Source organism: Notolepis coatsorum (genome assembly GCF_963971535.1).
Source record: "Notolepis coatsorum genome assembly, chromosome: 5".
Taxonomy (NCBI): Eukaryota; Metazoa; Chordata; class Actinopteri; order Aulopiformes; family Paralepididae; genus Notolepis; species Notolepis coatsorum.
Genome location: NC_140169.1, coordinates 100,054,702 through 100,062,583, shown reverse-complemented (window position 1 = coordinate 100,062,583; position 7,882 = coordinate 100,054,702). Strand labels below are relative to the sequence as shown.

The 7,882-nt window shown below is 42.3% G+C and overlaps 1 protein-coding gene across 1 annotated transcript in view; it reads left to right on the top strand.

Moving 5' to 3' along the window:
* Window positions 1-278: 278 nt before the first annotated feature.
* Window positions 279-7,882, top strand: part of LOC311228290 (uncharacterized protein) — a 127,525-nt gene continuing 119,921 nt past the window's right edge. Inside the window, exon 1 of the mRNA XM_084314198.1 lies at window positions 279-595. The gene's annotated coding sequence lies outside the window, so the exon portion shown is untranslated. The remainder of the gene's footprint in view (window positions 596-7,882) is intronic.

Here is a 7,882-nt window from a genome sequence, read left to right as displayed (position 1 = left end):
TGCAACCTCGTTTCCGAAAGGAAACGGTATGTTTTAAGGAATGGGTATGTTTTGTGCCTCTCCCTGAGCGATTTCCTGCACACAAAACAGTTTCTTGCTTCGCATGAAAACAGACGTTGAGACGTTGGTGTCTAGATAGAGAAGTCGGGCCCTCCTGCTGGGTGACAGTTGTGACGTTTTATATCCGCCTTTCTATTTCAGGGACATTATTGTGAACTTCCAGGAGCGTTTAGTCTCCAAGCCCCGTGTTTGCTACTCTGCAAGAAGGATATCTATATCGTCATCATCACCATAAAAAACAAGAGGAATAATAGTGCTTTTTTTCGTTCATTGGAGTTCCTGGAGGCGGAGAAACTCTCTCTCTCTCTCTCTCTCTCTCTCTCTCTCTCTCTCTCTCTCTCTCTCTCTCTCTCTCTCTCTCTCTCTCTCTCCCTCCTCACTCAGAGATTAGCTTCATACTGTCTTGTATTTCACACTATCCTATCTGCTCTGCACCAAGAGTTCTGAACTCTCTTCGCCAATCAAACAGTCTGCTAAAACAGGAGTAGGAGACAGTGGAAGTGCCATCATCTCCCAGTGTGAAGACCATGAGAAGGTAAGCAGGAGAAAATACCCCCTCTCAACACAGGAGAGGGTCTTACCTTTTTAAGGACATTTTAGAGGACTTTATTTAGTAGTCCAGTGTATTTCTTGACATCTCTGAGACACATATCTACATTCATATCTCTTTGAGACACATATGTAGACATTTATATATCTCCCTCTGAGACACATACATGTTGACTTTGTCCATGATATCTCCCTCTGAGACACAACTCCATCTGAAACACACAGACATGAATATCTCCCTCTGAGACACATACATAGACATTAATATATAACTCTGAGACACATACATGTAGACATTAATATATCTCTGAGACACATACATGTAGACTAGCCATTAATATCTCTTTGAGACATGCATACATGTAGACATTCATATATATCTGAGACGCATACATGTAGACATTAATCTCTGAGACACATAGCCTACACATATACATATATCTCCCTGAGACATATACAGTATACACACATACATGTAGACATGAATATCTCTGAGACATATAGCCTACACATATACATATATATCTCTGAGACATATACAGTACATACATACATGTAGACATTAATATCTTCCTCTGAGACACATATGTACATTAATCTCTCTCTCTGAGACACATACATGTAGACAATATCTCCATCTGAGACACATACATGTTCACATTAATATAGCTCTCTGAGACACACATAAATGTAGACATTCATATCTCCCTCTGAGCCATTCATACATGTAGACATTAATATCTCTCTGTGACATACAGTACATGTAATAATAATAATAATAATAATAATAATAATAATAATAATAATAATAATAATAATAATAATAATACATTCGATTTATAATGCACTCTATATCTGGCAACCAAGTATCAGAGTGCTACAGAGTAAAACATTAAGGCAATTAAAGAAACAAGACATAAAGCATAAAAAAGGGATAAAAACACACAAGGCATGTATAAAAAGGTTAAAACTAAGGGAAGGCTTTAGTTCTCTTTTAAAGGAAGCTGCACGATTTTGGGAAATAATCTAATTGCGATTTTTCTGACAGATATTGCGATTGCGATTCAATTTGCGATTATAATAATAATTATTTTTAAGCAGCCCCACAGAGGTTTGTAAAATGCGGTTTGCATCTGGCCTACGCGGTGGGTCTGTTCGGGACACCGAGCCTGAACATTTTTCTTTTTACCTTACTCTTACTCTTTTTCTGTACTCCCCCTCTCTGAAGTCTAAACTTCACAACACACAATCTAAAACCCCTTACCTCCCTCTCCTAAACTGATCTTGTATCTCAATGGGACTTCCTGGTAAAAAAAAAAGAAATAATAATAATAAAAAAATATTTGCGAAAAAATATGTTTATGCTAGTTGCATCATTCCAAATCACGATTTCGATTTAAAATCAATTAATCGTTCAGCCCTACCGAGCAGAAGGCCCAGTCGCCCATGGTGCGGAGCTTGGTCCTGGGGGAAAGGAGGCGGTTTGTGTTGGCGGACCGAAGGTTACAGGTGGAGGGTTCTGGGGTTAGGAGATCTTTGAGGTAGGGGGGAGCGTTTCCGTGGATGCACTGATGGGTCAGAAGGGATATTTTGTATTCAGTCCGGGTGGTGATGGGGAGCCAGTGAAGTGAGTGGAGGATGGGTGTGATGTGGTCGTACTCACGCACTCTCATCAGGATCCTAGCAGCGCTGTTCTGGATGTATTGGAGCCTCTGGAGACTCTTGCTAGGAATCCAGATGAGAAGTGCGTTACAATAATCCAGCCTAGTGGAGGAGACAAAGGCGTGGACCAGTTTTTCAGCATCTGGGAGGGTGAGTGTGGAACGGATTTTTTTAAATGTTCCTGAGGTGGAAAAAGGAGGTTTTGCAAATGTGTTTGATGTGGGTCTCGAAATTTAGGTGGGGGTAAATTCTTACACCAAGGTTGGTGACGGTGGATGAGAGGGGAAGGTCATGGCCTGAGAAGGAGATGCTGGTGATGGGGGAGGATTGGACCTGGTGGGGGATACCAATGAGGATGGCTTCTGTTTTTGAGCTGTTTAACTGTAGGAACTTTGATTTCATCCACGACTTTATCTCCTCCAGGCAGGAAGTGAGGGTGGATGATGTGGATGATGATGGCAGGGCTGCAGATGATGGGGGAGAGTCCGTTTTAATGTATAGTTGTGTGTCACCAGCTTAGCAATGTAGACATTAATATATCTCTGAGACATAATGTGCATATATACACCTTATCCTGAATAACACCTTAACCGGGATATCAGCTAGTATCTGGAATATTAATCTGTATATAAACACCTTATCATGAATAATACCTTAACCAGGATATTAACTAGTATCTGGACTATTAAATGTGCATAAAACAGTGTTGGGGAAACTACTCTAAAACTGTAGTTTACCAAATGACTAGTTACTTCACAATGAAAATGAAAACCATGTGATCATATAAAAAACCTGGGCTATGGTAAAACCATGCAGTGTTTCCCCTAGGATTTTTTTCAAGGGGGGTGGTAGGCCCCCAAAACTACTAGTGTTTTCGCGGGGCGTGCGTATCACGGATACGTGGTGTCAACAGTGTCGTCATAAGCGCAGTAAGGCGGTTGTTAGTATCGGTGCATTTCTCTACACTGAGCTGAAATGAAACGATTGCACATAAATTAGGTAAATAAATATTAACAAGGTGATTGATTGAATGAACATTTTATTAACAGATTGCAGAATGGGTACAATACAGTACGGTTAAATACACACAATTGTTAAGGGGATGCAGAGGGGTGTTATGAGTTGTCACTTGTCACTAGACTGGATTTAACAAAATACACACGGCACACAGTAGACGCAAGTTTAACAGCAGTTTTAATGTTGTTTAGGGGGAAAGGGGGGGTTAGTGTGATCGCCAGCCAGTCCATAATCCTAGAGAAGCGTCTTGGTCCGTTAGCGGGGTTCGGTCCACAGAGAGCGGCTCTCGTACGGGCGGGGGATGATCCGGGAGAAGAGACGTCAGACAAGCAGGGGTCGATGCACAGGCAGGTTCTCATACGTTCAGGGGATATAGCACACAGCAGCAGGGACGTGCACAGGACTTTAGAAAGGCAGGTGCCGAAAAAGGAGAAAAGGGCATCAATTATTAAATGCAATGCGAGCGCGCACAGCACGCGAGTCCGATTTTTTAGGTTAATACAAGTCTATGGTACATTCAGTTTCACCAATAGATGTCACCAAAACTACATAGTGTCCCTTTAATAACACAATATGCACTCCAGACCAACAGCTGCGGGCGCTGTGTTGAGAGAGCAAGAGAGAGAGAGAGAGAGCGAGAGAGAGAGAGAGAGAGAGAGAGAGAGAGAGAGAGAGAGAGAGAGAGAGAGAGAGCGAGAGAGAGAAAGAGAGACCGCATTAACTCAATTGTTAGTTGAAACATGGTCCAGGTCAGGAGGGCTTGATGAAGTATTATGTCCACTGTCCCACAGTCACAGACTGTTGTCTTGATGTATATCCACTGTCCAGACTGCATCCAGCCAAATAGCTTATTGTTAGCAGTTAGCACAACACAAGTACTGATGAGCTGTGTCTACTGTCTGTCTGTCTGTCTTTGCCCATTTCCACGTCGAACAGCCTGCAAACTACCTGGCGTTCTATCGCCATGCTCTAAGACAAACTCTAACCTTAACCAACTTTGAAAGAGTGCCTAAGCTTAACCGTCGAAAGAACTTGCCGTCACGCTCTAAGACAAACTCTAACCTGAACCTACTTCGAAGAGTGGCTAGGCTAACCAGTGTAGAAACTGTCGTCGGCCAATCAGAGAGCGTCTGCCAGAAATGCGGCTACGGAAAGTATACAGGCGTCTGGCAGCGCGCGTAAATAATAGGTCCTTCCAGTTCCAGGAGAGGGGTAGGGGCATTTATCTCTCTTTCTTTACCTAATATTTAGATTATATCATGACATCTTTCATTTGGAAGGGCAGGGCAGTCTATCTATATGTGCAACAGTAAAAAAACAATTCAAAAAAAGGCATAAAAAGGGCACTTTCTAATGAAAAATGAAAAAGGCAGGTGCCCGGGCACCCCTTGACGTCTATGTGTGCACGTGCCTGCACAGCAGGGTCCTCCTTCCAAAAGCAGATAAACACAGCATGGGGTGACACAGACAGCAATCTTCCTCCTCTTCTTCTCTTCTCTCTTACTCACGTTCGTCCCGGTTTCGCCTCAGCTACTCCAATTCATCTGTCACTCCGTCTCTATTTTCTATGGTGTGGTGATTGCGCTCACCTGTCTCGGGCGCGTCTGGCACAGGTGCGCTTCATCTGCGCTGATGCGCTCTGCTCTGGCGGGAGTTTCTCCGGAACTCCTAATATGGGCATATGCCCCAGTGCCTTGGCCGACACATAGCGGCCGTCTATTACTACACCAGCCGGTCTGCCACAGCATATAAAGAACCTGAGATAAGGTGAAAACATGTAAATGGTAAATGGTTGCATTTATATAGCGCTTTTATCCAAAACTCTTTACAATTTGTTCCTCACATTTTACCCATTCACGCTTGAAACCCACCAGGCGCGGGCTTCGTGCGAGAATAGCGTGCATGGCCGTCCACACCGAGTCCGACTTCAGAGCGCACGGAGGGAGGCCCATTTACATTGGAAAAGCTGTAAATGCCTAGTCTATATGCGAAGTCAGTCCCCGTTTGAAGATTTTGTAAAGATTTACAGTTCCAGTGTTCTATTATCCATTTTGCATGTATAACCAGTTATTATCTAATTAATTAGAATGTTAGAATACATTTTAGAATGATGAAATCTGTGAAGTGCACTCCTGAAAAAGTATAGTATGGTTTATTTGTATTGGGAAAGATACAGACACATTAGCTGGTTGAACAACATCTATATGTGTGGTAATAATGCAGATATTGAGTGTATTTCTGTGAAAATGCGCATGGCGCACGCCTCTGAATCCAACCAAAGCGATTAAATTCGCTTCCCGCCCGCGAGTCGCCCGCCCGCACGCGGCCGGTGTGAACAGCGACTCCTGTTAACATGGGAGCGAAAGTGAAGCGCTGAACGCCCAGCCCGCCCGCCTCACGCCCGCGGTCGGTGGGTTTGGGCTGCTGTCACTCACACATTCACACACCGACGGCGGAGGCAACCAGGGTTAAGTTAGGGGTTAAGTGTCTTGCTCAAGGACACTTCGACACGCTGCCCGGCAGGAGCAGGAATCGAACCGGGAACCTCTGTCGCCCCACCCACCGCCCGACATGTGAACATATTAAGAACTGAGATAAGGTGAAACCAACCATGTGAACATAGTCAGCGGGCTCGCAGTATTTTTATTAAAATGTATTTGGACATTTCTCCATATGGAATGAGCTGCATCCATCTTGCTGGATGTCATCCCTGGTATTAGTGTTGTCAAAAATATCGAAAAATCGATACATATCGATTCTGAATATTTAAAACGGTTTCGATACTCATTTCCCGAAATATCGATATTTAATTATTCATAATATATATATATATATTTTTAAGTTGCAATTGTTAATTTCAATACCTGTAATAGTACAGTAGTCCATACACACACACATGTGCATTCAGTTAAGTCGGAATATGACTGTAATAACAGTTCAGTTTGTCAGGTACATGCAACACAGATTACAGTGTTTACATCTGTCTGCTTGAGAAAATACCATGTTCTGCAATAAAAATGATTGAAGTGAGATGAACAGTTATTTTTAAATGTGTGATCTAAAGATAAACAAAGGGTTTTAAAAGTGTTATATTTATCTTCTCTTATAGTACCAGAGAGAAACTGAGGAGAATCAACCAGCAACAAAAGCAAAATTTGTATAATATATATATATATATATATTTTTTTTTGTATCGAAAATATCGATAATATCGATACTTTTCAAGGTATCGTATCGAAGTCGAAATTCCAGTATCGTGACAACACTACCTGGTATATAGGGACTGTAGACTACCATTGAATTTTCTGTAGCTAGTTAATGGTAAATAGTAGGGCTGGGCGATATGGCCAAAAACGTTATCGCGATAAAATTATTAAATTATTTTCATATAACTCGATATCGATAATTATCGTCGATATAATGTCTGTCAAGTTTAATTAACTTCTTATGCCCGGCGCCGATGGACGGGCTATTAATAGCATAGATATATATAATAGACTTGTTTTGCTGCTGCGAATGTTGATGTCGTCATCAGTCCGCGCACGTTAGCAGTTAGCCGACAAGCGGAGTATCTCATGACAGACAATGTACTAAATGTATTACCCTAAAATACTCTCTTCCGCCCCAATATATTGAAACGACGTCCACTGTACCCCACACTACTATAAACGTGGCCTCAGAATTCACGACGCACACATACTCGGCACGTAAATATATAAAATAGTGCCGCGCAAGCTAGTTATCCTAGCCAGCCTGTTGTGTCTAAGCGGTGTATTCCATGACAATGTAATAAATATTACCCTAAAATACTCTCTTCCGCCACAATATATTGAAACGATGTCCACTGTATACCCCACACTACTATAAATGTGGCCTCAGAATTCACGCCACACACATACTCGGCACGTAAATATATAAAATAGTGCCGTGCAAGCTAGTTATCCTAGCCAGCCTTGTTTACTACTAGAGTCCTACCTCTCTACCCAGAGGTGCACCGCGGGTCTCCTTCACTGTCGGCCATCTCCTTCACTGATTGGTTGTTAGTGCGTGTGCTGATATCCAAGCTTGGAAAATCGATATACCGAAACTTTGCGACCACGTTTCATGTTTATTTCGAGGAAATAATTTATCGCGATAGTTATCATTATCGTTTTATCGCCCAGCCCTAGTAAATAGTATATGGCTCACAGAAGCCACGGTTCGGTGCGTACCTTGGTTCTGGAGTCACGGTTCGGTACAAAAAAGCGAAACAAAAGTCCCAATGTATAAGGCTAGGTTTATTTTCATTTACTTTGAACAGACAGTAGTACAAGTTATACTTAGTTCCACCTAGGCTTGCCGTGGTAGTGTAGCCCTGAGGAAGAAGACTCTAGAGATGAGACGACGTGTTACGCAATAACGGCAGAGGATTTATCAATATTTCGGATTTAAACACTAAAGCAGCTCCACTGGAGAAGAGCTCAGAGGACCAGTCTAAACTATGTTGGTGGACAAGAAAAATATTAACAAAGATTATCAGCCTATTGTAATGACCCTACTGTATTACAAACGTATCCTTCATCCATGGTTTTGTTTCAGGGACACGTGTAGTAGG